This window comes from Scyliorhinus torazame, chromosome 8 (assembly GCF_047496885.1).
Source record: "Scyliorhinus torazame isolate Kashiwa2021f chromosome 8, sScyTor2.1, whole genome shotgun sequence".
Lineage (NCBI taxonomy): Eukaryota > Metazoa > Chordata > Chondrichthyes > Carcharhiniformes > Scyliorhinidae > Scyliorhinus > Scyliorhinus torazame.
The window spans coordinates 217,896,514-217,911,850 of NC_092714.1; the positions used below are offsets into that span (position 1 = coordinate 217,896,514).

At 48.9% G+C, this 15,337-nt stretch overlaps 1 protein-coding gene across 3 annotated transcripts in view; it reads left to right on the plus strand.

Annotated features, from left to right (window-relative positions):
* LOC140428374 (cadherin-4-like) overlaps positions 1-15,337 on the plus strand; it is a 1,038,564-nt gene that overhangs the window by 652,346 nt on the left and 370,881 nt on the right. The gene's annotated exons all lie outside the window — the stretch shown is intronic.

Sequence of the window (15,337 nt, forward strand, 5' to 3'; positions counted from 1 at the left end):
GGGATCTTTCCCTGTATCCTCTCATGTTTCTCTCAGACCAGATATTGCCAGACTTCCATGTTTCAAATGACACATCTTTCCATATTTTCAATAACAGCGGTCAATATGGTCGCCTTCCTTAATTCTAATTACGTTTGCTCTAAAGTCGGCAGGTAACTTTCGATATCGCCACAAGGTTCAAACCCGAACACTGATCAAAGACTCGATACACCAGTTAGTTAGTTCAAAGTCAATGTTTATTTATTTACACACAGTTAAATATACTCATGCATGAAACTCTACAGACTAAACTATCACTACTGCTAAAGCCTATACTTAGCTTTGGGCGCCCTCTCAGTCAGAGGAGCAATGGCCATTGTTTGGTTCTGAGGCTGCTGGGGTCGAACTGGTAAAGGGGAACAGCTAAGGTCGTTTGTCTGGTAGCGTGCGTTGGACTTACTTGCTACTGGTGCAGCTGGTGGACAGGTCTCTCCTCGGTGAGAGCCGGATCCAAGAGAGCGATTCTCTCTTGGGGGCTCCTTCTTATACCCAAAGGGGCTTCGCGGTCTTTTGGGCGGGCCTTGAACTTGGCCCCAATCAATTGGCCTGTTTCTTGATCATTCCTATTGATTTCAACCAATAAAGGGGTGGGTGCCCTGATGGCTGGGTGTGTCCTAGGTGGCCGTTGGCCTGCTTTGTTTCGGTCTCCTCTGGCACTGGGATGTCTGCTTTCGTATCGGTTACTCAAATGTTATTCTTTTGTTCCCGGAGATGGGCCATTAGTATGCTAATGGGCCTACAGTTTTGGTCTTGTCTGGGAGCTGCGGCTCCAATATACAGACAAGCTCTGAACCTGCTTGTTTTCTCAACATTGTCCATTTTCCCTGCAATCTTTGCAAAGTGTCAATTTTGTAATCGGCAAGTGGCCATACCAGATGGGTACTAGGTGAAGGACTTTGCACGGAGGCAGGTTTCGGCCTTGCCGCCCCAGGGAATATAGGACAAGGTCGTGTTGAAAATGGGAGTGGGGGAGGGAAGGTCTCAAAAATTTATAAAGAGCTCATGGAATGGGAGGGAACCCCGTTAGGAGAGGTAAAGCGAAAATGGGAGGAAGAGTTGGTCAAGGAATTAGAAGCGGGATTATGGGAGGATGCCTTGAGTAGGATTAACGCGTCCTTGTCATGTGCCAGGCTTAGCCTGACACAATTCAAGGTGGTGCATGGTGCACGTATGACTGTGGCCCATATGAGCAGGTTCTTTGAAGAGGTGGAGGATAGGTGGGCAGTGTGCGGGAGGGCCCTCGAATCATATCCACATGTTTTGGGCATGTCCGAAGCTTAGGGGATTCTGGCAAGGATTTTACGATGTCATGCCCACGGTGTTGAAGGTACGAGTGGTTCCGAGTCCAGAGATGGCGATGATTGGTGTGTCGGAAGACCCAGGAGTCCATGGGGCGAGAGAGGCTGATGTTCTGGCCTCTGCCTCCCTGGTAGCCCGGAAATAGATCTTATTGGCGTGGAGGGACTCGGAACCCCCAAAGTCGGGATATGGGTCAGTGACATGGCCGGGTTTCTCAGGCTCGGGAAGAACAAGTTCGCCCTGAGAAGATCGATGCTGGGGTTCGCCCGGAGGTGGCAGCCATTACTCGACTTCTTTGGGGAAAATTAAGCTGTCAGCAAATACAGAGGGGGAGAGGGGTGAAGGTAAAGTTGAAGGTGGGGGGGGTTGGTTGAGACGGGAAATAATTAGTGGGGAAGGGGGAACTGGGGAATTGTATATGTGAGCCACGTTGGCTGGGTGTAGTTGTTGGTTTGGTGGGTGTTATTTACTTTGTTGTTTTTCCTCTTGAAAATTGTTGTTAAATATTATTCAATGCCTTCATAAAATACTTTTAAAAAAATACTTTGCATGTCTTTTGGAGAGTTGTACTGTCAGGAGCTCCTCCCTGAGCCAAGGAACTTTTTAAAAAAGAAATCGATATAGAAAGCATATTTTGCAGGGATGTAGGGGGGGATTCTCCCATCTGACGGCAGAGTGTTGATGCCGTCGTAAAAACTGGAGAGTTTAATGATGGGGTCACTCGGACCGCTAAGTACAGCGATCCTCTGCCCTACAGGGGGCCAGAATGGCACTGGAGTGACCCATGCCACTCCAGCTGCCGATACCAGTGTCAAATGGACACCACGGGTCTGCGCATGCACGCTACGACTGGCGCGAATGCGCGCATGCGCGGTAGCTTCCTTCTCCGCCCCGGTATCGCAACATGGCATAGGGCTACAGGGGCTGGCGCAGAGCAAAAGAGGCCCCCACCACGAGAGGCTGGCCCGCTAATCGATAGGCCCCGATCGCGGACCAGGCCAGCCACGGTGGAGGCCCCCCCCTGGGGTCGGATCCCCGTTCCCCCCTTACAGGCCGCCCCTGACAGGATGGACGCCGAGGTCCCGTCCGGTAAGATCATATGTGAACGGCGCAGGCGGGATTCAGGCTTTTTTGGGCGGCCACTCGCCCCATACTGGGCGGAGAAACGCCGGTGGGGGGCCGCGTAGAGTGGCCGCTCACTGGAGAATCGGCGGACTGGCGACGGGGCGGCGTCGCGCATTTCGTGTCTGCCGATTCTCCAAACCAGTGTGGGCTGAGAGAATCCCGCCCGTAGTTTCCAGTTTTATTCAGAATTAGTTTGCACACAACAGCTAATCAACAGCTTGTACTGAAAATCAATCAACCCGGTGATAAAGAAGCTACAGGTATGACTGTTCTCCCTCATCATACTCTGTGACTGCTCAGAGAGTGTAAGCTGTCTCACAACAGTGCAACACTGCTGAAGTGCCTCTTCCAGTCAATTCCCAAATGGAGCGAAAGAAGAATATCTATCTTTGAACATGATAATCTCAGCACAAGGTTAAAATGTAACTCAATATAGTTGATTACTTATGTAAATAAGGCTGACAGGTTTCCCCTGATGGCTTGCCTGAGAGTGCCTTTCCAAAATACCCGTTGTACAGGCTGTGTCTAAAGACTGACAAGTTTCTGACTGAAGCAATCCTGAGGTGAGCATTAAAAAAAAATCAGTTTTAAGTTCAAATAAAAATGTCAGGAACAGGAAAAAGACATTTGCCCCCTCCAACACTTATTTCAGGACTTCATTTGACCTTTTTTGACCATTTTCTCAACTTTAACCTTCACCACTCTACCTCCTACAGAAATTAGGAGGTGATTTTCTTTTCATGTGCTGGGTCTGACAGTGCAATCCTACCAATACATTTTACAGATGCAAGATATTAAATACCGTACCTCCATTCTTCAAAGTAGTCCAGGTGTTGTAAGAATGAAATCCTGTTGTTATGGGAACTGAACGCTGTAAGGTCACCCTTGACCTCACATATGTTTCACCCATATGCTGAAAGTAAAATTATATGCGGTTTTATTTTGCCAGAATAATATTAAAAACACTTACAAATAATTTTATGCTATTTTGAAATGCTCTTTGTAACATTAGAAAATAGCAAAACATGCCACATCATCCCAATTAACAAGCTAAATTACACTTGCCTGACTAGTCATAGAATCCCTACAGTGTAGAAGGAGACCATTTGGCCCGTTGAGTTTGCACCCACCCTCCGAAAGAACACTCCACGTAGCCCAATCCCCTGCCCTTTCCCCGTAACGCCACCTAACCTTTGGACACCTGGGGACATTTAGCACGGCCATTCCACCTAACCTGCACATCTTTGGACTGTGGGAGGAAACCAGAGCACCCGGAGGAAACCCACACAGACACGGTAGAAAGTGTAAACTCCACACACCCAAGGTCGGAATCAAAACTGGGTCCCTGGTGCTGTGAGGTGGCAGTGCTAACCACTGTGCCACCGTGTTGCCCTTTTTCGCCCAACATCATTTCTTTAAACTGTTTATAATTAAGCTAAACTAGAGACAGACTTTCTGTTGGCTGAATGAAGTTCAACTCTTCCCGTAATGAGTTAAACTAATGCCTGAGAGTGTAAATGTGGAGAATGACACGAATGGGCAATGTCTATTCTGGACATCTATCTGGGAAAGAGAGAGTTGAGTCAAAACAAAAGATAATTGGGCGACTAGCTTAAAATGTAAAACCTGTCAGAGATAAAGAGGCACTCATCTGTGCCTGTTTGTGAAGTGAGATGGAAACCAATGCACAGATGCTTTAGTTCAACATAATAGCTGAGCTCAGAGGCATGCTAGGAAGAGAATACTGTCAGACGCGGAACAGCTGAAAAGTACACACACAGTAAGAAGAAAATGTAGATGTTGAAGTATTATATTTGTTAATTTTCACATTTTTCCTGATCAGTCCTGAAGATTGTGAGCTGTTCTAGAGTAGTATTTTTTAATTCATTGACTGAATGAGCTAGCATTTATTGGCCATCCCTAATTACTCTCGAGTAGGTGGTGGTGAGTCACCTTTTTGAATTGCTGAAGTACATGCGCTGAAGAAATGCCAGTGTTACTAAGGAGAGGGTTCCAAGTTGTTAACTCAGTGACGATCAATGAATGATAATATATTTGTTTGTGTGCCACTTGGAGACGAATCTGTAGGTAGTGATGTTCCGATGCATCTACTGTCCTTGTCCTTTTAGGTGGTCGAGGTTTGGAAAGTGCTGTTTAATATGCCTGTGGTTAGAGTGCATCTTGTAGCCGGTACACATTGCAGATACTGTGCAAGGGCGGTGGAGGGAATGAATGATTAAGGTGGTGGATGAGACGTCGATCAAGTAGGCTACTTTTTTCTCAATGGTGTTGAAATTCTTGAGTGCCACTGGAGCTGCACTCATTCAAGCAAGTGGAGAGTATGCCATCACTTCCTGACTTGTGCCTTGTAGATGGTGAACAGGCTTTGGGAGGTCAGGATGTGAATTATTGGCTGCAGAATTCCCAGTCTCTGATCTGCTTTTTTAGTTACCGTATTCATACAGCTGGCCCAGTTAATTTTCTAGTCAACACCTGAATTTCAAGAAGAGGTGGTTAGATGCCTTCTTCTTAGAGATTACCTGGCATATGTGTGGTCCAGATGTTCCTTGCCATCCAAGCCTGAATGTTGTCCAGGTCTTGCTGCATGCGTGGATGGACTTCTTCATTATATGAGAAGTAGTGAATGGAATGGACACTGTGCAATCATCAGTAAATATCCCCACTTCTGACCTTAAAATAGGGGGGAAGGTCATTGGTGAAGCAGTTGAAGGTTGGGCCGAAAACACTACCTTGAGGAATTAGTTTGTTGATTATGCATTCATTGCTTTTAATTTTTCACCGGTAATGGCTTTAATTGGGGATTCACTTATGCCCCTATAACAGACACAGACTAAACTGTTGTTGGGTTAGGGGGTGTGTGCTTCAATGTGTAACTCTGCAAATAAATATATAAAAGCGTGCAAATATTGGTTCCATTTTTGTCCTTCACCAACTAATACAGAACATCCTGCATACTATTGGCCTCCAACAACCACAACCATCTTTTTTGTGCTCGGTATGACTCCAGCATGAAGGGAGTTTTGGCTGATTTCCATTGAACTCAGTTTAACCAGAGTTCCTTGATGCCACACTCTTTAGAATGCTTCCTTGATGTCAAATGCAGTCACTCTCACTTCATACCTAGAATTTAGCTCTTTTGCTCATTATTGGACCATGATTGTAATAAGGTCAGGAGCTGAGTGGTCATGGTGGAACCAAAACTAAGCATTGATGAGCATGGTTGCCCTGTTTACCTATTTGTTATGTGTGAGCCAAGACAATGAATTTCAACAGGCTATCTAACCAGGAGATAGAGAATTACATGAGTGAGCCTTGTTCTATAGTCATCTACTATCTATACATGGAGTTATCCGCAAGGGCTATGTGTTAATGATCAAGAGCCAGCCATTCATTAACACTGAGATATTATCCTGCCTCCTCTCCCACCAGCGCTGCTCACCCTGTGATCATCAACTAGGCACAGATAGGGCGGCATGTGGCACAGTGGTTAGCACTGGGACTGCGGCGCTGAGGACCCGGGTTTAATCCCGGCCCTGGGTCACTGTCCGTGTGGAGTTTGCACATTCTCCCCAAGTCTGCGTGGGTTTCACCCCCACACCCCAAAGATGAGCAGGTTAGGTGGGTTGGCCACGCTAAATTGCCCCTTAACTGGAAAACAAAATTGGGTACTCTAAATTTATTTTTAAAAACTAGGCACTGATAAAGTCTTTTAAGATTTTTCCGGTCAGACTCGGCATTGATTGAGCCTTCTTCGACATTGCATTGCATGAAACCACAACCTCAAGGTGTCAACAACATTTACAGTTCTGCTGCTGGATCTCAAAATATCTTATGGATTTGGTCTTTTATTCTTAGTAGACCCATAAAACAAACTCCCCAATTTTGTGCTAAAATTATGTGAATTGCCAAATTTAGTATTATTGAATTTGACTCATCTGGAGGCTAAAATCTGCTCTTTTTGTAGCACGATTATCTCTGTGTTAAAAGGCCATTGCATTCAAGCCACAGTCCAAAGATATGAGCAAATATTCTGAGGCACCATTTTGGTGCAGTCCTGAGGTAATGTTTATCAAATTTGCTGACTGAGTTATCAGCTGAGGCAGTGCGAACTTGCACTTTATGGGGCCCCTCACTCACCTTCGTTTCTGGGATCCCTCCCCCTATGGCATTACACCCCTCATCCTAATGACACCACCACCCCCCGTCCCAACCGACCTCCCGGACCCTCGCCGCACAGAATGCAAAAAGCCACAAACATACACAAATTAATCACTGCTACCCGCGTTAGTGCTTTTCTTTATCTTTTTAAAATATTTTTTATTCTAATTTTTCAGTCAAACAAAGACAGTACAAAATTTTCCCTTTTGCAACTTTAAAACAATATAAATAATGATGATGACCGTTTTTTTTTAAGAATAAACAATATTTTAACTAGACGGCAACTGCCAGCAACAAAAATAAAAACTAGCCAATATCCAAAATAATAAAGTCACAAAAACCAATATAAATAACTCATATACAAACACCTGTACAAAACCCCTCAGGGCCCGGATGGGCCCTCCCCTCCCCCTCCCCCTACCTCCCCCCTCCACCCCTCCCCCCTGGGTTGCTGCTGCTACCTTTCCCATTTCCCTTATCGTTCTGCGAGATAGTCGAGGAACGGTTGCCACCGCCTGGTGAACCCTTGAGCCGAACCTCTTAGTGCGTATTTTATCCGCTCCAATTTTATAAACCCCGCCATGTCGTTTATCCAGACCTCCACGCCTGGGGGTTTAGCTTCTTTCCACATAAGTAATATCCTTCGCCGGGCTATTAGGGACGCAAAGGCTAAAACATCAGCCTCTCTCGCCTCCTGCACTCCCGGCTCGTCCGCAACCCCAAATATCGCCAACCCCCAGCCTGGCTCGACCCGGACCCCCACCACCCTTGAAAGCACATTCGCCACCCCCACCCAGAACCCATGCAGTACCGGGCATGACCAAAACATGTGGGTGTGGTTCGCTGGGCTTCCCGCGCATCTCCCGCACCTATCCTCCACTCCAAAAAATCTACTTGACCTTGCTCCAGTCATGTGCGCCCTATGTAGAACCTTGAATTGTATCAGGCTGAGCCTGGCGCATGAGGACGAAGAGTTTACCCTACTTAAGGCATCTGCCCACAGCCCCTCCTCAATCTCTTCCCCTAGCTCCTCTTCCCATTTTCCCTTCAGCTCCTCCACCATCGTCTCCCCCTCGTCTCTCATTTCTCTGTATATATCCGACACCCTACCATCCCCCACCAATGCCCCCAAAATCACTCTGTCCTGAATCTCTTGCGCCGGGAGCCGCGGAAATTCCCTCACCTGTTGCCTCGCAAAAGCCCTCAGTTGCATATATCGAAATGCATTCCCCGGTGGCAACCCATATTTTTCTGTCAGTGCTCCCAGACTCGCAAACGTCCCGCCTAGGAACAAATCCTTCAATTTCACAATCCCTGCTCTCTGCCAAGCTTTAAATCCCCCATCTATCTTCCCCAGGACGAACCTGTGGTTGTTCCTTATCGGGGACCTCACCGAGGCACCCGTCACTCCCTTATGTCGTCTCCACTGCCCCCAAATTTTCAGAGTTGCCACCACCACTGGACTTGTGGTGTATTTCTTCGGGGAGAACGGTAAAGGCGCCGTCGCTAATGCTTTTAGGCTGGTTCCCCTACAGGACGCCATCTCTAGTCTTTTCCACGCCGCTCCCTCCCCTTCCCCCATCCACTTGCATACCATTGATATGTTGGCGGCCCAATAATAGTCACTTAAACTCGGCAGTGCCAGTCCCCCCCTATCCCTAATACGCTGCAGGAACCCCCTCTTCACTCTTGGGGTCTTCCCAGCCCACACAAAACTCATAATGCTCTTATCCACTTTCTTGAAAAAGGCCTTTGTAATCATCACAGGGAGGCACTGGAACACAAAAAGAAACCGCGGAAGGACTACCATTTTAACCGCCTGCACCCTACCCGCCAGTGACAGGGGCACCATGTCCCATCTCCTAAAGTCCTCTTCCATCTGCTCCACCAATCTTACTAAATTAAGCTTATGCAAGGTTCCCCAGTTCCTAGCCATCTGGATCCCTAGGTACCGAAAATCCCTTGTTACTCTCCTCAACGGCAAATCATCTATTCCCCTGCGCTGTTCCCCAGGGTGCATCACAAACAGCTCACTCTTCCCCATATTCAATTTATATCCTGAAAATTCCCCAAACTCCCTGAGTGTCTGCATTATCTCGGGCATCCCCTCCACTGGATCCGCGATATACAACAACAAATCATCCGCGTATAGTGACACCCGGTGCTCTTCTCCTCCCCTAAGTACTCCCCTCCACTTCCTAGAGCCCCTCAGCGCTATGGCCAGTGGCTCAATTGCCAACGCAAACAGTAACGGGGACAGAGGACATCCCTGTCTTGTCCCTCTGTATAGACCGAAGTGGTCAGATCTCTGCCTATTTGTAGTCACACTTGCCACCGGAGCCCTGTATAGAAGCTGAACCCATCCAATAAACCCCTCTCCAAATCCAAATCTCCTAAACACTTCCCACAGGTAATCCCACTCCACTCTATCAAATGCTTTCTCTGCATCCATCGCCACCACTATCTCCGCCTCCCCCTCCGGCGGGGGCATCGTCATCACACCCAGCAGCCTCCGTACGTTAGTGTTCAATTGTCTCCCCTTAACAAACCCCGTTTGATCCTCGTGAACCACCCCCGGGACACAATCCTCCATCCTCGTCGCCATCACCTTGGCCAAAAGCTTGGCATCTACATTCAGGAGGGAAATAGGCCTGTAAGACCCGCACTGCAGCGGGTCTTTGTCCCTTTTCAAGAGCAGCGATATCGTCGCCTCCGACATCGTCGGGGGCAACGTCCCCCTTTCCCTGGCCTCATTAAAGGTTCTCGTCAGAAGCGGGGCCAGCGGGTCCACGCATTTCCTATAAAATTCCACCGGGAACCCATCCGGTCCCAGGGCCTTCCCTGCCTGCATGCTCCCAATCCCTTTTACCACCTCCTCCACCTCAACCTGTGCTCCCAGTCCTGTCCTCTCCTGCTCCTCAACCTTCGGGAATTCCAACTGGTCTAGGAAGTGCATCATTCCCTCCTTCCCTTCCGGGGGCTGAGCCTTATACAGCCTCTCATAAAATGCCTTAAACACCCCGTTCACCCTCTCCGCTCCCCGTTCCATCTCACCCTCCTCGTCCCTAACCCCTCCAATCTCCCTCGCCGCCCCCCTCTTCCTCAGTTGTTGGGCCAGTAACCAGCTCGCCTTCTCTCCGTATTCATACTGCACTCCCTGTGCCTTCCTCCATTGTGCCCCCGCCTTACCCGTGGTCAACAAATCAAATACCGTGTGCCACCTTCGTCTTTCCCTGTATAGTCCTTCATCCGGAGCCACCACATACTGCCTATCCACCCTCAAAATTTCTCTCAACAATCTCTCCCTCTCTTTGCTCTCTTGTTTCCCCTTATGGGCCCTTATGGAGATCAGTTCCCCTCTGACCACCGCCTTCAGTGCTTCCCAGACCACTCCCACCTGAACCTCTCCGTCGTCATTAATCTCCCGATACCTTTCGATACATCTCCTTACCCTTACACACACACCCTCGTCCACCAACAATCCCATATCTAATCTCCACAGTGGGTGCTGTTCCTTTTCCTCTCCTACTTCCAGATCTACCCAATGTGGGCATGGTCCGAAATGGCTATAGCCGAGTACTCCGTCCCGGCCACCTTCGGGATCAGCGCCCTTCCCAGGACAAAGAAGTCTATCCGAGAATACACCTTGTGGACATGGGAGAAGAAGGAGAACTCTTTACTCCTAGGCCTAGTAAATCTCCAGGGATCCACTCCTCCCATCTGCTCCATGAAGTCTTTAAGCACCTTGGCCGCTGCCGGCCTCCACCCGGTCCTAGACCTGGACCGGTCCAGCCCTGGATCCAGCACCGTGTTGAAGTCTCCCCCCATTACCAACTTTCCCGCCTCCAGGTCTGGGATACGCCCCAGCATACGCTTCATGAAGTTGGCATCATCCCAGTTCGGGGCATATACGTTCACCAGAACCACCGCTTCACCTTGCAATCTGCCACTCACCATCACATATATACCCCCAGTGCCACTATGGTCCACGCCTCAAACAATATCCGTTTCCCCACTAATATTGCCACCCCTCTATTTTTTGCATCCAAGCCCGAGTGAAATACCTGTCCCACCCATCCTTTTCGTAATCTGACCTGATCCGCCAGTTTCAGATGCGTCTCCTGCAGCATGACCACATCTGCCTTTAATTTCTTTAGGTGCGCAAGTACCCTTGCCCTCTTAATCGGCCCATTCAGCCCTCTCACGTTCCACGAGATCAACCGGGTTGGGGGGCTTTTTACCCGCCCCCCCTCGTCGACTAGCCATCCCCTTTTTTAAACCAGCTCCTCACCCGGTTCCCACGCACCCACTTGTCCCCCCAACGGTGTCCTCCCGTCCCGACCATCCCATCCCGTAGCAGCTCCCCCTTCCCCTTAACAGCAGCAACCCAGTTACCCCCCCCCGCTAGATCCCCCTCTAGCGTGATTGCTCCCCCCATGTTGCTTACAGAAGTCAGCAAAATCTGTCTGACCTCGGCTTCCCATTGTGTAAGGCCCCCTCCTTCCTGCGCCCCCTTTTCCCGCCACAATTACCATAGCGCGGGAGCAAAGCCCGCACTTCCCACTCGGCCCCGTCCCTAATGGCGCAGCTCCCTCTCTCCTTCCCCACCGGCACCCACAGTTCACCATACCCCCCCCCCCATCGAGGGGAAAGAGAAAATTTCCCCCCCCCTTTCGATTCTCAGTCCCATGTAATCACACCACTGCTTTATTACAAAAGTTCTTTCTCTCTCCAGTCTAGTCCAGCTTCTCCTCTTCAATGAATGTCCACGCCTCTTCTGCCGTCTCGAAGTAGTGGTGTTTCCCTTGATGTGTAACCTACAGTCTCGCCGGCTGCAGCATACCAAATTTAACTTTCTTTCTATGGAGCACCGCCTTGGCCCGATTGAAACTCGCCCTCCTTCTCGTCACCTCCGCACTCTAATCCTGGTACACACGGATCACCGCGTTCTCCCACCTGCAGCTCCGTGTCTTTTTCGCCCATCTCAGGACCATCTCCCTGTCTTTATAGTGGTGAAACCTCACCACTATAGCTCGAGGTATTTCTCCCGCCTTCGGTCTTCTTGCAAGGACTCGATATGCTCCCTCCACTTCCAAGGGGCCCGTCGGGGCCTCTGGTCCCATTAAGGAATGAAGCATCGTGCTCACATATGCCCCGATGTCCGCTCCCTCTGCACCTTCGGGAAGACCCAAAACTCTTAGGTTCTTCCTCCTCGAGCTATTTTCCAGGGCTTCCAGCCTCTCCATACACCTCTTATGCAGTGCCTCGTGTGTCTCTGTCTTCACCACCAGGCCCTGTATTTCGTCCTCATTTTCGGCAGCCTTTGCCTTCACGCCACGAAGCTCCAATTCTTGGGTCTTCTGCGCCTCCTTTAGCCCCTCAATCGCCTGCTGCATCGGGGCCAGCACCTCCTTCTTTAGCTCCTCAACACGTCTCCGAAGGAACTCTTGCTGTTCCGGGCCCCATACCAAACGGCCTCCCTCCGCCGCCATCTTGCTTCGTGCTTCCCTTCCTTGCCGCTGCTCCAGAGGATCCTCTGCAATCTGGCCACTATTATCTCCTTTCTCCATGTACATCCGGGGGGATTCCCTTCTGTTTCACCGCACAATGGGTTTAGCCGTCAAAAATTGCCGTTGGGGCTCCCAATAAGAGCCCAAAAGTCCGTTCAAACGGGAGGTGCCGAAACGTGGGACCTAGCTGGTCATCGCCGCACCCGGAAGTCCGTTAGTGCTTTTCAACTTGTAAAAACATGCCTGTATGAAAAATTGCTGAATTGAAATCCAAGCTTACCTCTTGTCAGAATTATGGTAAAGATGGCCAATATTGCAATCTGTGTCTTCAGATTCCACTTCTTGCTTAACTTTTTCAGGCGAGGAGGTTTATTTGGAAATCGGCAAGTGAAAGTCATCAGATAATTCACCCATCCGTTTGGTGGATGAGGATGAATGCACATTTTGTGCACTGTTCAATACTTCAAACTTTAAAAGTAAGGTGACAAACTGTCTTTTTCTCTGGCTTCATCCTCTTGCCTTCAGCTTTCTGTGTTTTTGACTGTCAGATTGATAGTGTTACTTCATATTAACTGATATTTCATGATTTTAATGAACATGAATTTTCTGAAGAGCAGTCTTTTTTTGCCCTCCTCAGCCCTGGGGGTTTACTCGCCCCTGATCTCCTCGCTGTTCGATGATGACGACCACGAGTCCTGATCGCCTGACTCGGCTCACTCATCACCTCCCTCGTGGCATTTTTCACCAATTCGCCTGGCCCCAGTGGCACCTCGCACCTCATCTCGACAACCTTGCCTCGCTGCTGGTTACGGCCTGCCCAGCCTTCCTCAGCCCCGGCCTGGAGGTTGAGTTGTCCCTCCCCCGCTCGACGACAGCTTGCGTCCGAATGCGCAACTCTCCCAAAACGGAACAGTTCCCCTAGCGAGCCAAGAAACACATGGCTATTCAACGCCATTTGCGTTGAATGAGGGGCATGAACATTGGAATACACGGTCATGGCCGGATATAGACCCATTTTGTACAGTGGGGAGTTCCACTCACCGGAAATCCCCATTATAGCGAGAGATCAAGATCCCATTTTTAAGTGGCGTCCCGATCTCCGAGGCACCCGAAACAATCCACAACCTCCCCCCACCCCCACCCTCCCAGCCCAAACACAATTTTGGGAGGATCCCCATGCCCCACATGCACCCCCCATGGCAGGCAACCCCGGCCCGATCGCACACGCACAAAAATGCCCATTTGGCACCACTAAACTGGCAGTGCCCATGCCAGTTGAGAGTGCAGAGTGCCACCTGGCACTGCCAGGGTATCCAAGTGGCTCCAGCAGTGCCAGGGCATCACCCTGCCCAAAGGGCAGGCAGCTGGGGGCCTCTGATCCCCTGGGAGACCCCCACGAGTGCCGTTCCATCTGGTCCATGGTTAGGGACCACTGCTGAATGGTGCTCACCCGAGATCTCCAAGACAAAGGGGTTGAATCTCAAAGCCTCAGGTACCTCAGGAATCTGCACACTAGATTGAGGCTTACTGCCTCGCTCTAATATTCAGATCTGTGGAAAAGTGATCCCACCAACTGTGGGCGGGATTCATAATGCAACATCTTGCGAGATTGCATTGAATCTCGCGAGGCATTGCGAGGTGGGTAGATCCCGAGAGTAGGGTCCCCCGGCTTTCAATGGCCACGCTGCTTTTCCAGCACATCGTGGCCATTGGATTGCGCCCATAGTTAAATAGACACAGTAGATCCTCAGCTTGACTGCTGCCTCTCTCCCTCTTGGTCACCTCAATGTTCACCAATGTTTTTCCATTCTAAGGGGACTCCACCAATCAGTGCCTGATGTCGCTCTACATTGCTTGCTGATCGGCTCATTGAATATATCTGCAAATGTTTAACCATCAGGCTCTGGTGGTGCCCTTAGACACCGCTGGCACTGGGCCTACCCATTGGTCGGAATCCTGTGCCTCAGCACGGTGTGTTTCATTGTACGTCCACCTCTGAGTTGAGGTGGACATTAAAGTTCCCACGGCATTGCTCAAAAAGGATTCCAGAATTTCTTGAAGAGACACCATCAAAAAATTATTAATTGGCACTTCATCTCACATGCTGACCAGGCTTTGTCAGGAAATAAATGTCATTTTTCCCTGTATAACTACAGTTTCAAATTAATATACATTCATTCAATGCTTTGGAATTTATTTGGAATTCAAATTTATCTTTTCTACTCGGCTCAATATGGCAATTGGATGATGCAGTCAGCTTGGATGCCTAACTTGTTTGCTGATTCTTGAATCGTGAAGTAGATGTCTGTAGAAATAAATATTTGCAATCAACATCCAACACTGGGAATGCTCAGCATGTCAGACAACATTCTGATAGAGAAAATGGCAGGGTGTTCATATGAAAGGTTATTTGGCTTTCTGTTTCGGTTGCCAACCAATCCCCATTATTTTTACTTTTTGTCTTCATTGTCAGGTTTGTTGTCTCCTTTAGCAAGAAAAGTGAGTAGAGAGAATAGCCATCAATCTGCAATGTGCTGGTAATTTGCACTATAATGTTTACTCGGTAAATGTTCCTTGCCCCATTTCCTAGCCCAGCAGGTGGGAATTCCTCCTTCGGTTCTCTATCCCTTAAGATCAACGTAGAATTTCTAAAACTATGAAGTGAATGTTGCTGCAGCCACAGCTGAGACTGAACGCGAAAGTGAAATGGTCAGGAATTGGACAGTGATGCATAGGAATTGAGACCACCGACCACCAACATGTGATTCATAAGCACTTCAAAGAAAATTATGTTTTCGCCTCGGGCAGAAATGGTAGAAGACAGAGCAGTGCATGAAGTATAAATGTTGAGATTTTTCTTTTCTTTGAATGGTGAACAGGATTAAAACATAAAAAGAATGGACAGGAGATAAAGCCCAGGGCTAAGCTCTGTGGGCAACTTGCTGACTGTGAGAACTTATATTGACTATGTGCCTCTTTAACCTGCCAGGCCACGTGGTTGAATTTTGTATGGGGGTGAGTCTAGAAGAGAACTAAATCTTCTGCAGGATGCAATGTGAATTGTGAATGGGACTGGTTTGATTCTGGGCACAGTGCTCCAGATGAACTCCAGAGAGTTGTTTCAAACATGAATACTGAATGTTGTAGAACTCTTCCGGATGAAAATGCTGTTGTGCTGGTACGAT